Here is a 21,095-nt window from a genome sequence, read left to right as displayed (position 1 = left end):
AACTTATTTCAAACTTTTGAAATAAGAAATGGCAATTTTCTACAATATTTACAATTGATAAAAACAATCAAGAGGAGAATTCCAGTGCCTCAGGACACTTTGCAGCCACCAGAATTTGCCAAACATATTACAAAGCTTTCTCCGAGTAATAAGAAGAACCTTTCTAAGATTTATAAATTACTGTCAAAGACCAGTTCTATACATTTACCAATTTTAAAATGGGAAAAAGAGCTGGGTGTATCACTGGACCCTGACTTCTGGACTCAGATATGCAAAAATACATTTAAGATGACAAGACACACTAATATACAACTTATCCAATTTAAAGTACTCCACAGAACACACATCACCCAACAAAAGATGAATAGAATGGGCTTTAGTCAATCTGACATATGCACTCAGTGTACTCAGAACACTGCAGACACCTACTTTCATGCACTCTGGTTACGTTCACCTGTCCAGCACTTCTGGTCAACAGTCACTCAAAAACTCTCCTCCATTTTGGACTGCAGGATCCCATTATCTCCCAACCTGTGCTTTATTGGTGACCTGATGACAACTGACCTCGCAAACAGCCACTGCAACTCTCTTCTTGTAGCTCTCGCCATCGCCAAGGAAACAATCCTAGTCAATTGGAAAGATAAACAGACCCTCAACATCAACCATTGGCTGAATCTCCTTGTAGAACATATTTCGCTGGAGAAAATATCTGCTAGCCACAGAAACCAATTAACATACTTTACAGAAAAATGGTCACCATTTATTCACTCACTAAACGTGTCTGTATAGTGCCACTCAGCCTGTGAGCATATACCTGTACATATAAATATTACAACTCAAGAAAGACTGTTGTGTAATATGTAACGTGTTTCTGTTAATGATGTAACCCTTAATCCCTCTATCTCTCTCACCACAATATACCACAGCGGTTCATCAGAACTCAAGGTCTTAAGCATGTGTTCGGTGCACCTTCTCCCCCTCGAATCCGGGCCTGCTCCCTGGCTCTGTGGGGGATCGCAGGGCCGGGCGGTTTCCCTTGGGGGCGGGCGCATCTGGACTGCTCGCCCTGTGTGCCTGGGGGGGGCAGGGTCTCCTCGTGCTCCCTGGGCCTGGGGCGGCGTGGCCGGTCCCCCCTGGGGGGCTGTTTCCGCCCCTGGTGGTGCGGGGTGGGTGGGCCCCCCCCCCCTTCGCTCCGCTCCCGCCCTTCCCCCTCCCTCCTCCCTCCCCCCTCTCCCCGTCACTCCCTGCTCCTCTCTTCCGCCCTCGGGGGGGCCTGGTGTGGGGGCTGGGTGCTGCCCGCAGGGGGTGTTCTGGTGCTGCGCAGTGTGGGCCTGCCTGTTTGTGTGCGACCGGCGGTGGGGGGCAGGTCGGATGGGCTGGGGGTCCGGCTTTGGGTCTGTGGCGGTCTGGGGGGGTACTGCCGGGGTTGCGGGTTGGCCTGTGCTCCTGCGCGTTGGGATTCGGGGGGGCTGGGTGGGGCCCGTCGTCCGTGCACCCTGGTGGCGCGCCTCGTCCTTCTGCTGGGGGTCGATTTGCTGCGGGCAGTGTGGTCCAGGTCGGGACCATTGCGGGGGCCTGACGCTGCAGTTGCTTGGGGGGCGGGGTTGGGTGGGGGCCCGTTGGGTTTCCTTGGGGCCCGCCTGGCCTGCTGTCCATGGGCGCTGGGGGCCTCGCGGTGCCGGGGTCTGGTTGGCGCCACCTTCTAGCCCCTCCCATCCATCCCTCCAGCCCTTGGGCCGGGCCTACACTGGCCTGGCCTCCTAAACCACATTTAGTTCACTCACCACACATTGCACAGTTTTAATGCACCACATACACTCACTCTTCGAGGTGCAGACCACTGATGGATTGGGGGGCTTCATGATGGGGCAGGCTATGGGACAGTGGTGTCCGGTAGCCCTCCATGCTGCCCCCCGGCCCATCCTTATCTGTTCTCCAATTTTAAAGCACAACATACGCCTACATCTTGTGGGACAGATGGGAACAGGTTCCAGGTGCCTATGGCTGCACGGGCTGCAGGACAGCAGTGTGCTGTAGCCATCAGCCTTGCCCCCACCTGTCTCCTATGTCCTCAATTTTAATGCACCACATCACACTTATGGGCACTCATATTCACGGTCCGCATCGGGTGGTGGGTGGGCGGGCCCTCCTGCCCCGCCTGTCTGGGGTGTGTCTCTGGCTCTCTGGGGGTGCTGGCCATTGCTGCCCCGGGTCCTTGGGCCTGCGTGGTGTCCTGCGGCCTCTGCGGCTCTCTGGTCTTGGGGTCTGGGCGCTCCTGTGGTCTTGGGGTGCCATACCGCCCCCCTTCCCCCGCAGGGCTGGCCCTGGACCCTGGTGATGGTTTTCATAAACACATTGGGAGGGTTCAAATACACGCATGCATGTTCGATACTTCAGCTCCGTGACGCATCGCAAAGAACCGATGGATCACTCCAAAGGGGCCCACTTGCTTTTCAAACCTACCACACCGCGCTGGCAACTCTTCTCTACAATCGGGCTTTCCCCCTCCACCAAGACTCTCACATTTTTGGTGTTCAGTATAGACTTCTCTTTTGTTTTTGTTTTTCAGTACAGTATAGTAGTATAGTAGTATATGTTTATTTTGATAATCTGCATGGAGCACAACCACCTCAAGGCCACAATACATCAGCTACACTGCCTGTTTCTCCCCTGTTTTTTGTTGTTTGTTTGTTTGTTTATTTGTTTGTTTGTTTTTCCTCCTTCTTCTCCGCATGCACTGTCACTATATAACTCAGGACTTAAGCACCTGCAACCTCCCCCTTGCTTGTTTCCTTACTTTCCCCTTGACACACTTTGGTGTATCACGGCCCTCTCTGGCTCATATTAGGAAGTTTTTCCAATAAAGGCTGTTAGGCTAGTCTCCAGGGAGGGTGGGTGACGGTCACAACCACGCATTATGGGTATAAAATACTTGACTGCAAGATTAACAGTACATCAATCTTCACAAGAAGCTTACACCCTTTTGTGGCGCTAAGCTATGAAGACCAATGCAGACAAGTAGGGGAAAAAAAAAAAAAAAAAAGGTTACCGGTGTTGAAATAATGCCAACAGCTAGACAAGTACTCCTTTATGAGCTCAAACCAGTTGTATTTATACGGGATACCACACTGTCCACCCTCATCATCCGTCTATGTCTATGCAAACAATGTCTATGTTCATACATGCATTCATGTGTTTGTGCCTTTTGTAAAATGTGCATGTCTTTGAGTGCCATTCTGGTATCCCCTAACAATTTTTTTTGTTTTACATATTCGTTGATGCTCCCTATGGGTTGGGAGTGAGTTGCAGCCCCAAGCAAAGAAGTTCAAGTGTATCAAGGTCTTGTCCACAAGTGAGAGCAAAATGGAGCGTGAGATTGACAGGACAAAATTCCAAATCAGTTTTTTGACCGTTGGCAAAAACGTTATCTATCAAATTTGATCTGTGGTATTATTCAAAAAAAAAAAAAGTCTGACATATGTGGTCTTGAAGTGCAAACTGTTGAGCCTGAAAATTATCACTCTGAAATGACATTTAGTGTCTTTATCCCAGACTTTAGAACATTTCACAGCAGACCTCACCTGCCTACTTGTTTCCACTTTCCTCATCAGCCCTGCTGTACATAATTATTAACTATGTCTACATTCCCTGCCAGACTGTCAGTGTCACCTCTGTGTCCTGGATCCTGTTAGTTGGAATCCATCCGTGGCTGCCTGTATTATTTTCCCTGTCACAGGTACCTGGAATAACCCTCTGCTCTCAGTCCTCTGCAGGTGTCTCACCAGATGACTCACTGCTGGTATGTTTTCATCACAATAGGGCAATGAAAACTTTCTGCTGGCTTCTTCTTCAACCATAGCAAATGAATGAGCTCACAGACACAATAAAAACTGATTTCTTTCTTTTCGTGCTGTTGTTTGATCACGTTCCTGGAAGTGCTGCACCCAGAGGATAATGTTGACCTCTGGGAGCTCTTTGCAGAGTGGTGCTTTTCAGTCACCTGCTGTCTTTCATTAACTGTAATTAATGCCAGGGAATGATTGTTTTTAGGCCCTTTCAGATGAAGAGGATAATCTTACTATATAATGACAAAAACTCAGTCTGTGGGCGTGTCTGTCTGTGTGTCTGTTCCACATTTTTCTCCTCACTGACTGGGTCAATCCATGTGAAATTTGGCACAGTGGTAGAGGATCATGGGAGGATGCGAATGAAGCAATATTACATCAATTGGCCAAAGGGGGGCGCTATAGCAACCGATTGAAATTGCAAACTTTGAATGGGCATATCCCATGCCCCATATGTCGTAAATACATGAAACTTTGCACAGAGATGCCTCTCCTCATGAGGAACAAATTTTCCTCAAGAGCCCATAACTTCCGGTGATAGAGATTTTCCGCCATTTTGAATTTTTTGAAAAACACTTAAAATTGATCTCTTCCTAGGAAGTTTGACCAATCTGCATGAAACTCGGTGAACATAATCTAGGGACCAATACCTAAAGTTCCCTCTTGGAAAAAGTTGGAAAACTTACTTAAACTGAGCTTCTATAAGGCAATGAATATTGCGGATGGTGTGGCTCATCACATAAAGGTGTATAACATCTCAAGGGTTTCACCGATCACCATACAACTTTGTAGGCATATGACCACACATAATCTGAGGGGACCCCTCCATTATTGACCCCATCAAACAAAATGGGGGCGCTAGAGAGCTAATTTCTTATCTAGGCCTAACTGCCATATCGATTTTTACTAAACTTGGTAGATATGTAAAACAGGACGCCTCAAGGTGACTGGAGAAATTTAACTCTAATTGGCAACTGGGTGGCGCTATAACAACAGAAAAATGCTTAAAAATTGCTAAAATACAACCGATCGCTGTGGCTCCCCCTGTGGCCGAATTTTGTTTTTCTTAAATAATTTTTAGTATGACTAAGTCATGGTATGGTAGGCTGCTGCAACAAGGGCTAGCTGCGCTTTCCCATGTGAAGAAAGTGCAGTGCGCCAGTGCCCCACTTTTAAGTCAATACAACAAATAAACATTTGAACTATCTGCCTTTCAGCATGCTACCTCAACTACTAATGTACAGTTTTAGCCCACTAACTATCCCACTATTGGCAATGGTACTGTATTTTCAATAAAGCAATCGTACTATCAAATCCACAAAAACTCAGTCTGAATACATTGCTCTTCTTAATGGGTTCAGTTGACTATTTAATCTGCAATTTCCTATGACCTGTATCCCAAACACACACCAGCGCTACCGTAAGAAACCTCAGAGTAATATTTGATCAAGATTTGTCTTTTAATTCTCATTTAAAACAAATCTCACAGACTGCATTTTTCATCTAATATTAAAAATTAGGCCCACCCTGACCTGAAAGATGCCGAAAAATTGGTCCACGTTTTTGTTACCTCAAGGCTGGATTACTGTAACTCTCTATTATCAGGTAGCTCTAGTAAGTCCTTAAAAACTCTCCAGCTAATTCAGAATGCAGCAGCACGTGTACTAACAGGAACTAAGAAACGAGATCATATTTCTCCTGTTTTAGCTTCTCTGCACTGGCTCCCTGTAAAATCCAGAACTGAATTTAAAATCCTACTGTTAACTTATAAAGCTCTAAATGGTCAAGCTCCGTCATATCTTAGAGAGCTCATAGTGTCATATTATCCCAAAAGAACACTACGCTCTGAGAATGCAGGGTTACTCGTGGTCCCTAAAGTCTCCAAAAGTAGATCAGGAGCCAGAGCCTTCAGGTATCAGGCTCCTCTCCTGTGGAATCATCTTCCCGTTGCGGTCCTTAAGACTTAAGACTTTCCTCTTTGATAAAGCTTATAGTTAGGGCTGGCTCGGGCTTGCCCTGTACCAGCCCCTAGTTAGGCTGACTTAGGCCTAGTCTGCCGGAGGACCCCCCTATAATACACCGGGCACCTTCTCTCTCTCTCTCTCTCTCTCTCTCTCTCGCTCTCGCTCTCGCTCTCTCTCTCTCTCTCTCATGTCCTGTTACTACATCTTGCTAAGTTGGCCGTACTGCATGTCAGTAACTCGGCCTCTTCTCCGGAGCCTTTGTGCTCCACTGTCTCGCAGGTTAACTTCTATTGCAGCGGTGCCTGGACAGCGTGACGTGTGTGGTTGTGCTGCTGTCGTGGTCCTGCCAGATGCCTCCTGCTGCTGCTGTTATCATTAGTCATTAGTCATACTTCTACTGTTATTATACACATATGATGATTGTTATGATTATATGTATACTATCAGATATTAATATATACTTTCAACATATTGTACCACAGTAGCCAGAATTATAATTATAATATTATTACTTTCATTATTGCTGTTGTAAGCTATTACCGTTACCATCTGTCCTGCATCTCTCTCTCTCTCTCTCTCTTTCTGTCTCATTGTGTCATACGGATTACTGTTAATTTATTATGTTGATCTGTTCTGTATGACATCTATTGCACGTCTGTCCGTCCTGGAAGAGGATCCTCCTCAGTTGCTCCTCCTGAGGTTGCTACCGTTTTTTTCCCCTGTTAAAGGTTTTTTTTGGACACAATCAAAAGAACAACTAGAGTACTCAGAGAGCGCAGACCTCCGCCAAGCAGCTCGAATTTCCCGCCATTTTATTATTTTATCCACTTTGCTTCAACCGATCACCACCAAAATAATATCATCTGTTCCTTGTCCCATTATCAACCTTTCCTGAAAATTTCATCACAATCTGTTCAGAACTTTTTGAATTATTTTGCAGACAAACAGACAAACGTCGGCGAAAACATAACCTCCTTGGCGGAGGTAATAATCACTCTCTAAATATAAGAGGAACAGAATTGGCATTACTGAAAACATTAGCAATCTGTTTTAAGATAAGAACACAGAACATTTTTATATAAGTGAAATGATGACAAAGAAGTAATAGCTGAAGGTAATTATTCCAACCAGAAGGAGCTAGAAACATAAAAGCTTTTTTACCAGCTTCTTTAGACACAAAGGGCACCACAAAGAGAAACTGATCAGAGCTTCTTAGTGGATACGTATTAGGGACAAAAATGTTTTAGGCCATAAGGATAGTTAAAGTTAATGCATTTAAAAATGAATTGAAGCCAGCGAAACTGACGTCTTGTATCAAGAGGGCACCATTTAAGTGTCTAACATTGTGCAATGGTGTGTTAAAAAGAACAACCAGTATAAATCTGCAGAGTCTGGTTCATATAACATCAAGGAGACCAAGATCATTTTTAGAGGCGTTTAGAGGTAAATAAATAAATAAATAAATAAATGTCGGCACAGTCCATTATTGGTTGTACAAGCTGTGAGGCAAGTTTCCTTGTATGTGTTTTTGGGTCTCTGTCTGTCCCCTCAAGGCAAACTGATTAATTGTCACTGAAGTGTGTGTACCAACTGCCAGGTAAAACAACATACATGTTTGTTTAAATCGAGGACCATTGAGACACGCCTAATACCGTGTGCAAACAGACGTCATCATAGCTATCCTCTTATGATCAGATCACCCAAGAAGCAGGTCTGAAAAGGAGCCAGTGGTTCTCCCTCCTTAGAAGAAAGAGAGCATGTATCCACAGTTATTAGCCTGTCTTTGGCCTCTTGTTCTGGCAAATTCTCAACGCACAACATTTCTTTCCACCACAGTCCCAAAAATAGAGCTAGAGCTCCACCAAAGAAGAGTGACTCCTAAGGTCATGCAACTGATAACATCAGGCTTATAGTTTCGGTAGAGACAGAGGGCTGTTTAGGAATATAAGACTTAACTTGCTTTTTATCTCAAACATACATTCATGTTATGATTTCTTGACTGAATAGCAGAACTTGTGACTCCAGTAAACAGCATGCCTGTTGAAGGTGTGTTTGTGATAGTACAGGTGACGCTGCAGTATGCAAACCTCAGATACTCAATGATTGTATAATATGGGTTTGGCAAATATCCTGAAAGAAGCTCCTCCTTGAGCCGTGTTTGTGAAAACAAATGTGTCTATCAGTTAGACCGGATATTTAACAGACTTAAAGTAGAGCAGATCACTGAATTGCGGCACTGTCCAACTCCCTGGAGTACCCCAGCTATAAGGTGAAGCAGGTGAACATACAGGGTACACCAACAGTGACAAGCTGGAGAGCAGTGGCAACTTGCTTTCTTATAGCCCTAGCCCTAACTAACTAAAGAAGGCAGCATCTTATATCCGTCTTTGGTGCTGGCAACCCTAATCAGTTGCAGGAGTGCCTTCAGTAGCAGGCTGTTACCACCATGATGCACCACAGGAAATCTTTGCTTCCTGTGTAAATCAGGCTTGACAACTACATTTGTCTCATGCTGAGAGACAGACTGCAGAGGTATGAGGTGCTGAGGTGGCTCCAGACTCCATTTCAGCTCTGTTTGTGTTGTCTCTCTCTTTCCCTCAGGATTACTGTCTCTCCTAGGATTACATCGTAAGAATTTGGTGATTTGTGTCACAAAATGTAGAATAATAGGACATCCCCTGCAACATCATGGACATAATAGTTGAACATTTTAATCAACCATACACTTACCTGTTTATATGATTCTTACTGTTAACCTTGTATTAATTTTCAGCATTGTGTATATTAGACTAGCACTGATTGACACTGGCACCACAGAAGCTGCTTCCTCCCAGTCAGCCACTGGTGATTTACTGAGTTTCCCAGTCTGTCTTCTCCCCGGAGTCAATCAGCCCTCATTTAATCCTTCCATTGTGATACTTCCTCTAACGTATTTACTGTGTTTTGCTGAGGACAAGAAAACAAAGTGTAAATGCATAACAGGCAGCTGGTGATGCTTCGTTGTCAGAGCCAGCTGGACCCACTAGAACAACTTCTTGTCAAAGGAGGGAGCACTTCAGAAAGTGAAGGAGGAGCATTTTGTGGAGGTGCCATGATGATACAACTGCACACAGCCTACACAGCTAACAGCGTGGCCTTGCATCTCAAAGTATTCTAGGTTATGTGGCTTAGACTTATCTGTTTTACGGGAAAGAAAGGAGTTTGAGCAGCTATCCAGGTCAAAAGATTTACCCTGTGGCACAAATATGTATTTGTGTCAGCCTGTTCTCTTTTTGTCTGTTGAGTAATTGAGGAAAAAAAAACATAGAAAGAAATTGTGCTCATTACACAGAAACAGCTTTTACAATTATTTGTATTAGGGTTTATCCTCCTGAGAAAACCATCTCTCTCCAAAATGTCACCAGGGCTTTTGAAAGACACACTAAAAGCAAACACAGGACAAACCAAGGGCAAAGTTGCCCTGTCTGATTAGGCACTGATAGTTTCAAATAGGTTCCTGAGAGTGTGTTTTGAGCTAAATGATAATAATTATGCAGGGTGTTGGCCTGTTAGGTAGGATTTTTTTCTCTCAACCCATAATTAGCATCAAAGTTTTCAGGTTTACCAGTTTACGGTATGTCCAAACATTACACACCACGCACACCTGATGATGGGCACATATGCTTGAAGTGACAGCCATTTAACCTTTGTGCCTCAAAAGGGTTGTTTTTGGCTTTTTCATTTTCGATCATTTTGCCCTTTCTATTTCAGTCCAGAAATGCAAATGTGTGGTCTTCAGCGTCGGTTGCTTGTTTCACATTGTCTCTCCTTTTTTTTTTTTATCTGCATCTTCATGAGTGGCACTATTGCAAAAACTGCACCACTGTGTCTGTTCTCTCTGCTCGCCAGTGCATTCCCAGGCCTTATGCTCTTTCTAGCTGCCGTTGTTGCAGGTTGGCATTATCACTCAGCTCTCTTTATCTCTCCCCTTCACTCGGCCACTTTCTTTATCATGTTGTCTTCTGTTGAATTGGCATTAAACTCTTCTCTGCTCTCGCAGCTCCTTGCCATGGATTGGCAAACGGTATTCGGGCGCACCTTTTAGAATTATTGCAATCAACAGCCCATCACTCAGAGTCTCTTCGGCATTCCTCAGTGCTGTAATAGCCATCTCTGCGCAACTAGTATAATCCCCACAGTCCCTCTTGTTGGTGGCTTTCTGCAGAGAAGCTTCTCTGCTTTCTGCAGAGACGTTAGCTCTGTGTAGAGGCTCATCAATCGTGGTTCCCCTTTAGTTCGGCAATGCTCCCTCAGTATCTTCAACACTTTTCTCCTATCATCCACTGCTTCTTTCATAATCAGGGAAAGACTTTTGTCATCTAAACCTCTAACAGTTCAGCATAGTCTTCTTCATTTTTATTAGTATCCTAGTCCACTTCATCCTCATCAGGCGCTGGCTCTTTCCATACAGTTGCCTGTAGCCCTCGCAAACACAGTTGCCCCAATATTTTTTCTCCCATAACTTGTAGTTTTTTGTTGTGTTTTTGCTAATCATTGGTGTACAGAGAGCTTCCTTTTTATTTTCGCACATGTGCATTTGTACATCTCTCACAGGCCATGACGTCAGTGTAAGAACACACCTTGACGGCATCCCAGGCAATAAATTAACAGATTACATTTTCTATTAAATCATACTCTTTGTACATTTCCACACTGTTACCATCATATGGACAATTCTTGCCTGTATGAACTGAAGACACTGGAGATACAGCACATCTGTGCATGCATACAGTTTTTTGTAATTCTAGTTACCTATTTTGTTTTGTTTTTTGTTTGTTTGCTTATTTTCCTCATAACATTCCCAATAAAATGAGAAAAATATAGCTGCTGTGCATCTTTAAGGGAAGTAAGCAGGTCAACAGTAGGTGCCACATAAAATTGGTATCCGCTATATGGAGGCTGGGAAGTTTTCAAAGACTCCGATATGTATAAAGAAAAAGATAAAGAAGATGACAAAGAAAAAGGAACTATTATGAATCATCTGGCCTGATCTAAGAAACTGCAACATACACCACAGTAAAACTACTAGGATATGGAAACCGCAATGGATAAACTGTGTTCATACAATCGCTGAGCCACACAGATAGGGAATTGAAAAAGAAGGAGGGGAGGTTGGGGAAGAAGAAAAGGAAAAGGAAGAAGAGAAGGAGAAATGACAGATCATTAGAACCTTACGTTACGTGTTTACAGCCCACAAAGCAAAATGTCTGAGAGAGCAAAAGCATGTTTAATCTGCACCACCTGGAATTTGAACTCACAGCCTTTCAGGAGCAATGGCAAGTTGTTATCAAGCTGAGCTCGCTCACCTGTGCAGAATTGGGAGGTGACTTCACACTACGATACAGCCAACCACCGGGGTGCAGCAATAACAGCCATATGTGTATTTCAAACTGACGTCAGAAATTTAGTTAAAGACAAAATTCTGAAAATGTGCATACTTCATCTAGACAACAGAGAAGATAGCTGGAATGGTTTTTGTTTGTTTGTTTGTTTGTTTTTTTACACAAAGATTGATTAATCCACATCATCTACCCTGAGAGCAAAATATTTACATTTATTTACACCAGCTTTATGTAGTGAGAGTTTGCAGTGGCTGTTTAATGCATTTTGATGCACTGTAGGCTCAGTTTTTGATAACTCTAAAATCTGGGTCATGGCTTTTTGTAGGACAGCCTGAAGATACTGTGTAGCAAGTTTGATGTGAATTGAACAAAAAGTGCAGGGGAATTACCTGAATTTCTGGTAATTGTACTCCTGCTTCTTCCAGGTTTTAGGATAAATCTCTTTTACTTTTTCAATGGCCTTCCTGTGATACACACATGCAAACACACAAACAAATACATAGTCAGGTGTATAATCTCTGTAGTGTTGACATGACTTGCTCTGATGAAAGCATAAATAATTGTTAATTTCAGTAGAAGCAGTGATGGTGTTTGCTCTTACTCGCAGCGTTTACAGAGTTCGATGGGTGGAGGGTGGCTTTTCTTGTGGCGAGGCGGTCTGTGGGACGTCACATTGCTAAGGAGACCAAAGAGAACATCAAAACAGGAAAAACAGGACAGGTGGGTAAAAGGTTGATGTCAGGAAATCAAACTGATGATACAATTTGCTCTGAGCCCATTGGCACTGACACAAAGCATTCTGGCTTAACCAGTTAAATAATAAAACATTTTGAACAGAATGACATCCACTTGTCAAAGCACGTCATTTCAAGCTTGACATTTCAAGCATAGACTCACATGGTGCCTTATGAAATGTATTCACATGTGTCTGGACAAAGAGAGCCAAATCAGCCTCTTTTTCTCAACATCAAAAGTCATTTCACACTCAGTACTTTTTTTCCACAGCTTTGTGCACTCTGGCAAAGAGTGACGTGTGAAGGTGGACAAAGACTGTCAAAGTGTTCGACAAAAGTGACAAAATCTTCCCTTATTATATCAGCATCTTTTTCTGCTCTGGTCTTACAGTCCTCTCAAACCCAAGCTTTGCCTCTCGATCTTTTGCTCCCATTAACACACATCCAGCACACAAAATGACCTCACTGCTATATGCGCTATAGGTGGTTGGGAAAGGTAGCTTCACACTTACTTGTTGTCAACCTTGGACCTGATGAGAGTGGTCAGCAGGGATCCCAAACAGAGGAGAGTAAATACCAAAAAGCACAGTGACTTTAGAGTCTCTCGCCTCATGACTCTCCCCTGCTGCTGAACTTCACCTGCTAGCACTCTCAACTTTTTTTCTCACACTCTTGTCTCACAAGAGTGTTAATATTTGGCCTTTCTCCTGTTTCATGTTTTATTTTACCTTACTCCTCCTCCTCCAACTCCTCTTCCTCTGCCACTGCCTCCTCCCCCTATTTCTGCCTGTCTGGTTTGACTCAGTAGCTCTATTTACACCTTGTGTCTTCTTGGTTTTTGAGTTTCAGTTTGCTGTGTTCTTCCCTTCCTGTGTTACTGTGCTGTTTTCCCTCCTTTACCCAGCTACACACCTGTCCTATATTACCCTCATTAGTCCCTACCTGCTCCTGAGTTTTAACTCACCCAATCAGCTCATCACCTCATTCCCCTGAGCTTCCTCACCCCTTGTCAGTCAAGTTTGTATTTAAGTCCTGATTTCAAGATTCAAGATTCAAGATCCCTTCATTGTCATTCAGCAAAACATCAGTGATGCAAAGCAGAACAAATTTACGAGCATGGTACAGTTACAAACACAGATAAATAAAAAACAAAAACAGTATATAAAAAGAGAGCTTTACAAATAATAGACCTATATATACATACACATATGATTGTGTTATTGCACATACATAAATAAATAATATTGCATAAATTTGGATAGCAGCTGCCTGGCTGTGGACACAAAAGCACAATCAACGGTGTGTTATTTTGTTGAGCAGTCTAATAGCAGCCAGGTAGAAGCTGTTACTGAACCTGACAGTGCTGCTACTCAGGCTGCTGTACCTCCTGCCTGAAGGCAAGAGGGAGAACAGTTTGTTGCAGGGTTGAGTGAAGTCTCTCAGGATGCCGGTCGCTTTAGCCAGTAGGCATTTTTGAGCCAGATCCTCTATAGGTGGCAGTGTGATCCCAATAGTCCTTTCTGCTGTCCTCACCACCCTCCTCAGGGCCTTTCTGTCTGAGGTGTTAGAGTTCTCATGCCAGAGAGAGATGCAGCTGGTCAAAACACTCTCAGTGGTGTCCCTGTAGAAGGTGGTGAGGATGGATGGATGGATGGATTGAGATGAGCCCTCTTCAGCCTCTGCAGAGAGGAGGTGTGCAGGGACAGACAGGTTATTGGCCACATGAACCCCCAGGAACTTAGCGTTCTGTACAGTCTCCACAGCAGTTCCGTTGATGAGGATTGGGGTATGCATGGGCCGTTTCCTCTTGAGGTCAATCACCATCTCCTTGGTTTTCTCGACGTTCAGTACAAGGTTGTTGTTCCTGCACCAGTTTGCAAAGAGCTTCACCTCCTCTCTGTAAGTGTTCTCCTGGTTGTTCTGGATCAGGCCCACCACTGTTGTGTCCTCCGGGTACTTAATGATGTGATTCGTACTCCGCTTCGTCAGGATGAACAGTAAGGGCTCAGGACCAGTGTTGGGGTCGTTATTTCAAAAAGTAATGTATAACACATTACACATTACTTAGAAAAAAAGTAATCCATTACTTTACTTGATTACTCCCTGGAGAAAGTAGTTAGTTACAATACTCGTTACATTACTAGTTACTCTGTAAAATTGCCTGAAATGCATTGTCACATAATTTGCCAGTTAACGATATAGCATTAAACCTTACATATGTGTAACAATCCTAAGGTAGGTATAGTTAACTAGATGGATATACCCAGAGTCGGCTACACTTATTTCCAGGGCCTTGAAATATTTTTTCAAATTCACAAACTTTCAAGGATTTCAAGGACCCATGGGAACCCTGTTGATTTATCATGTTTTATGTGGCCTTTTGAGACTCCGTCATAAAACATGGTAAATGTTTACCATCTGTGAGCCCCAGGAGAAAAATGTAGGCCTTAGGCCTACAGATAAGTTTAAGTAAGAAACCCAACGTAAACTGCCATTTATTTCTTCTGCTAAATAATGTAATTTAAGGCAAGGAATGATCATGGCATGTAACTATACATGAGCAGTTAATTACCTGGAGTTTTCATTTGAAACAACCCAGTGTTGTATGCAATTCTATATAATAAGGCCATGCCATATCTCAGCATTAACCAATTAATGTAAAATCATATGCCGTTCCCATGTCTGTCCACTAGATTGCTGTAGAAAGCAATGAGTGAACTTAAAGCGATACTCTGCCGTTATTCAATCCATAGCTCTGTTGTCTTAGGTCACGGTATGCTGTCTATAGAACAGCGAGGAGGTTTGGTGCAGCATGGGCCGAGTGCCGGCACGACGGCCAGGGCGAACCCAATCGGGCAACTTTGCTGAAACCGAAACTATGCGGAGTTGCCTGACTGGGTTGGCTTCCGCTGCCGCGCCGGTGTTCGGCTTGTGTTGTGCCAAATTTTCTCGTTCCTTTTCCTAGCGATAGCTCACTGTAACCTCGGACACACCTATGGATTGAGTAACGCCAGAATAGTATGCGGTCCAGTCAAGCCACACAATGGGCTGGACGGGGGAAAAAAAAAGGACTCTGCGACAGTGGAGTGAGATTTCTTAAACGGGTGTGAGAAAGTGATATTGATGGTGAAAGAGTGACAACCCTGTAAATATGTCTGTTAGGACATGAGTCAGCAAATCCGCGCACCCCTTGAGCACGCACCCTGGTATCATGTCAGGACCTGCAGCTTTCCATGGGGTGATCTTCCTCAGGATCAGTTGGACATCAGCTGGGTCCAGATGTAGCACCTGGTCATTGTGGTGTGGAGTGGCTTTCATTGCTGGTGTGTTGTTAAGAACTTCAAACCTGCCAAAATAATTATTTAGGAGGCGTAGGAAGTCAGTGCTATCATCACAGTCCTGGGGGGCAGACCTGTAATCTGTTACAGATTGGATACCCCGCTACAGTCTCTTAGTGTCTCTATGGTCTTGAAAGTGACTCTGTATCTTTTGTCCATGGGCTCGTTTTGCCATTCTGATGGCCTTATTCAGATTGACTCTCTCAGACCTAAGGGCAGTTACCACCTAACACCAGATTTAAAAGCTGAATTTCTTGCTTTCAGCTGGGCTCCAACCTCAGTGGTCATCCATGGTTTCTGAGTTGCCCAGGCTGTGATGGCTTTGTGACACTGACATCCTCCATACATTTTTGAATGTAGCCTGAGATAGCCTCAGCGCACTCACCGACATCTGTCATCTGATCTTTGGTGGCAGCCTCTCTGAAGACAGACCAGTCAGTACAATCAAAACAGTCCTGTAGTGCTGACATGACTCCTCCAGCCAGACCCTCACCTGTTTCAAAAAGGGCTTTGTTCTGGTCAGCTGTGGTCTATGCACTGGTGTAAGCATCATGTGGTCAGATGAGCCAAGGTGAGGATGGCGTACTTTGAATGCTCCTTTAATGTTGGTATAAGCATGATCCAGTAAGTTGGCTCCTTGTCGCAAAGTCCAAATGTTGAGAAAAGTGAGGAGAACTTTCTTCATGTTTGCCTGGTTAAAGTCCCCAGCAACAATGAATACTCCCTCAGGTTGAGTGGTTTGCTGATTATGGAGCTGTAGAGGATGTTTAGGGCCGCTTTTATGTCTGCATACGGGGGTATGTAAACAGCAGTTATGACTATGACAGAGGGATATTTTCAGTTCAGTTTTTGTTGGATCCTTGATTTGTTTTGGTTGCATGCTCTTCTGTTTGCTGTTTCCCTGCTCTGACCTGGAATAAACTTCTATTTGCGCTTCAATTGCCTGCAGTCTCCTGCATTTGGGTCAACCTGCTCCACACCTTATGACACATCTGTTAAGCTTGGTCCAGCAGCATCTAAACTAAGCACAAAAAGTAAGTAAAATTTGTGTTTGGTAGATTATTTCTTTGTTGTAACAATGCTTCTTGGCAATAAATCTTATACCACTGGAAAGCCTGTTCATTTCCCTTTTTAAATGGTGCCACATTTGTAAGGAAATTGCATCTGTGGGATGAGCAGCAGAGCTGAGTATGTGGGTTGCGCCCATGAAAAATTTGCCAGATCTTCTTTGCCAATGCCAAACAGCTTCTTTATGCTGTTGACTCTTGGTTGGTGTCGTTCGGTGGATTGGATGATTGAAGTCTGAAGAAACAAGACATATTGGCAATTTAACAATTTATTCGTTTAACAAACAGGAGCGTGTGGAAAACCCATACACAGCCACAACAGCCTAGCACCTCCTCCTCACGCTGGTCACCAGCCTGGTCACCAGCCTGGTCACACACTTTGTCGCAAGTCAGCCAACGTGGTTGTGTTGGTCGCTCTGGCATGAACAGCACGTCCAAGCTGATCCCACAAGTGTTCAATGGCGTTGAGGTCAGGACTGCTGGCAGGTCATTCCATCCTCTCCACCCTGAAATTCTGGAGGTAGTCTCTGATAAACCCTGTGGGGGCGAGCGTTGTCATCTTGGAGGACAGAGTTCGGTCCCAGACTGTGGAGATATGGCATTGCCACTGGTTGCAGAATTTCATCTCAACCTCTCTGCATTGAGATTGCCTCTAATGATAACAAGCCTTGTTTTTCCAGTAAGGGAGATGCCATCCCACACCATCACACTGTCTCCGCCAAAAGATGTTACTCTCCGCATCTTCTCCACACTTTGACCTTATGATCCAACTGCCATAGGCACAATCTGGAGTCATCGCCGAAGATAACGTTCCTCCACATGTTCAGGTTCCAGTGCACGTGTTGCTGACACCAGCGCAAACAGGCTGATGGTGAAGGGCATTCATGGCAGGCCTCCTGGAAGCCCTATGAGACCAGAAATTGACTACGTGCAATCTGTTCCAGATTGTCTGTGCAGAAAGCTGTCAGCCATATCGCCCTGCAAACCTTGACTAAAAAGAAGCTGTTTGGCACTGGCAGAGAAGATTTGGCAAATTTTTCATGGGCACAGGCCACATACTCAGGTCTGCTGGTCATCCCACAAATGCATGTGTAATTGTGGCGGCACCATTTGGGAAATAAAATTTCCAACGGTGTACGATTTATTGCCAAGAAGCATTGTTACAACAAAGAAATAATTTACCAACACAAATTTCCTTACTTTTTGTACTTAGTTTATTATTTTCTTATGAGTAACCACTCCAGTGGTGCACAATGGGTGGTTGAAGCTTTGTGTTGAACCATCCAATTTGTCCATCATAGCCACACCAACAAAAGTTTCTTCCAATAACCAGCGAGAGAAGCAGTAGCTTCAAACAGTTTCCATTTTTAAAAAAGTCCATCTTTAAAAACACCTTTATAAATGGAGAGAGTTTGGATAAATATCTGTAAAAAACAAAGCAGCTTCAATTGCAAGCCCACTTACTCTCCTCAGAGTGTTACACACAACATCCTTCCAAACAACAAGATTGTATTCAGTTGTGAGATATTTCTGTATGAACAGAATATGAAAAGTTGCTACTCTATATTCAGTATGTACAAGGCCTTCCATGGGTAAGAGTGGAACAGCTTAAGGTACCCAATCACCCATCATACTTTTTCCTAGAGCAGGCATGTCCAAAGTCCAGCTCAGGCCCTTAGACCCCTTTTAAAGTGTCCTCGGCTTGACTCTCAAAGTATACTACAGTATATGTGGCCTGCCACACAATATTGGTAAATCAAGCAACATTGCTTTGTATTTTTTCTGTTCACCTTACAATGGTAGCAATATTATACAGTTTGTAGACATGCATCATGTAGGAACTATCATAATGCATCTGGCTCAAAAAGACATGTAAAGGGTTAAAGTAGGACGTGGAGCACAAAAAAATCTTCAGTTTCACCTCAGCTGACTTGGACACAAACAAGAAGTTTTGAGATTTTTGAGGTAAAATTTGAGGTACACAGAAGACAGAGAAATTGCCTGATCAGGAGGTAGAAGACAGACTTATAACTGGGGAGAAAGCAGAGAGGCCAAAGATTAATAGCCTGGTAAAAAAAAAAAATTCTGATGTCATGAGCTCAACATTGTGTTTCACTTTCTGCATTAGTCTGAACTTGGTGCCACCCTAAATACTTTCAGTGGGTGGGAGTACTTAACTTGACAAACTTGTTGAGCCAATCAGCACAACAAAGCACTGGGGAAAATCTTCATCACCATCAGAGCCAGTTGATAAATCAACCTTTTGCCAAATCCAGTCAGAAGAAAAGCCAAAATGTCTTTTCCTCACAAAAACACTGAGTACATGCTCTTGTTTAATTGTTGTTAATGACACTATTTCTGCAATAACTTCACTTATTGCTGTGTTTACTCTAACTTCAGAGTTAGCGCTTGTTGCATCAGGAGCTGCCATCACTGTTCTGCAAGCTGCGGCCTGCATTGTGTGTCTTCAGCCACAACACAGTCCCTGATTGGCTCCAGTTGGATTTTAATGTATTGAAAATGTTTGGAGCGGCAGCGAGTCCAGTCTGATACAAAGAGCAAAACAGAATGTTGAACTCACGTCATCAGGATGTTTTTACCAGGCTAAAAGTTTAACACCACTGAGAGAGACTGACACCTAACTGAAGGTAACAACTAATAGGCTGGTTGATGCTAAATGGTGCTAATAAATCAGTGGATCATATGGTGTCCCAGCCAAATCTGTAGTTTGTAAAGAAATGCTGCATGAATCTTGGCAGGTTTGGGGTAGTCTCGCCACCAGACAATCAGAGATCTCCACCTTCTGATAGTCTGGGGACACTCCTTTCTAAAGCGTGTTTAACACACCGGCGAAAACGGCTGGCAACAAAGCAACGCCTCTTGTATTTTTGAAAAGGACACGCCTTCTCGGAAATGTGCGCTCCCCCTTTTCTCGTCCACAAGGAAACAAACACACAGAGAGCTTGAAAATGGATGCCGAGAGATTAAACTCTGTTTTATCAAACGTGTGCTCATCCGTGAAGAAAATATTTTTTCCAGCGGATGTCTTAGTTACAACATGATTGTGCTAACTGGAGTAGTTTCATGTCGTATCCAACAACGGGAGGCTTTTAACAGATGACGTCCTGATGTTAGCTTTGCTGCTGCTGTTAGCTGTCCCTGTCAGCTGCAGCCACTGATACTTTATAGACATCGTGAATCAATACCACACATAGCAACACAAAACTGCTTTGCTAGCTCAATCATGTTGTAACTAAGATATCCACTGGAAAAAATATTTTTTTCACGGACCGTTTAATGAGTTATTACCTATTACAGACACTGCTAACGGCTAAGAAATAGTAATGTTTGTTCAAACATTGTGTTTATAAACTTTACAAACATCGGATTAGTCCAAACAGTGATACAGTGATGTGAAAAATGTGATATATATAAACCAGCAGAGCTTTTACTTATATGTATATATAGCTAAAAGCTCTGCTGGTTTTCTACCCGGAAGTAGGCTATTTGTAAACAACAAGGCGATTCCCTCTATGGTCCGTCCAGACAGATGAGTCATGGCCTTGTAAAAGATTATGTTTGTTTCTTTTAGTTGGTGAGAATGTGTCGCTGCAAACGCGACCAACATCCACTAACTTTGACAGCGTTTTCTGCGAGCGCGGCTGAGCCATTTTGTACCGCTACACGTGTTTCTAGTGGGACTATGTTTACAAACACAAGAGTTCAGCGAGCCACCGAAGGACCGCCCTGCAGATTTACTATTGGTTCTGCAATGTAAGGAGTTTTTTTAAACTCTGAAATTGTATCCGCCCATCTAAACACAAAATCAGGGAGAAAGTCATCAGTCTTTAGTGAAGCAAAGCGTCTAAAGACTGACTTGTGAGTCTAGGTTTGGGGCATGGCTCATTGACACTGTATTATAGAAGCTGAGACCTCTAAAGAAAAGCTTTTGAATTCCACTACAGTAATGAAATGAATGACTTTTTTTTTTTTTGATAAATATTTATTCACTTTAACATTTTTCCAAAAAAAGAAAGATAGAAACATCCACATGATTCTAAAAATGGCTCAAAAAGACTTATCTAGTTTGGTCACCTTCATTATGTAAATTATTTCTCTGAATGAGAAATACACTGTTCAGACTTTAAAAAGTATGAAAGGCAATGCTCCAAGTTACAGAAGACCGACACAAGTCTCAAGACAAAAGCAAATTATCCCATGGTCAGTTATTTAAATGTCATCAGTGATTGTTTAATATAAGGCACTGCAATATAAACCCCCACAGGGTCCTCAAAAAAGATCATAATTTAAATAAAAAATAAGATAAAGTAACTCCCTCCGGCCTCCAGCTGGAACATTGGTGATGATAAACACAGTTTTGGGAACTTTAATCTATGGGGTGCCATTTGTAAAGTGTCTCATGCTGAAAATAACATCAACATTTTGCCACATTTAGCTTCAAACAATGTTTAAAAAAGTATTGTGAATTTTTTAACGTCACCTTTTACCACATTTACAGCAATATTTGTTAACTTAGAAATATATTAAATAGTTAAATCTAAATATTAAATGTGGCACCTAAATGTTAAATGTTAAATCTAAATATTAAATCTAAATCTAAATCTAAATCTAAATGTTAAATCTAAATGCTAAATCTAAATCTAAATCTAAATGTTAAATGTTGAATCTAAATGCTAAATCTAAATCTAAATCTAAATGTTAAATGTTGAATCTAAATCTAAATCTAAATCTAAATGTTAAATGTT

The 21,095-nt window shown here is 43.1% G+C and overlaps 1 protein-coding gene across 2 annotated transcripts in view; it reads right to left on the bottom strand.

Annotated features, from left to right (window-relative positions):
• Positions 1-21,095, bottom strand: part of LOC125879981 (alpha-2,8-sialyltransferase 8E-like) — a 107,141-nt gene that overhangs the window by 65,151 nt on the left and 20,895 nt on the right. The window lies entirely within an intron of this gene.

This window comes from Epinephelus fuscoguttatus, linkage group LG19 (genome assembly GCF_011397635.1).
Source record: "Epinephelus fuscoguttatus linkage group LG19, E.fuscoguttatus.final_Chr_v1".
NCBI classification, from domain to species: domain Eukaryota; kingdom Metazoa; phylum Chordata; class Actinopteri; order Perciformes; family Serranidae; genus Epinephelus; species Epinephelus fuscoguttatus.
This window is presented reverse-complemented; position numbering and strand designations above follow the sequence as displayed.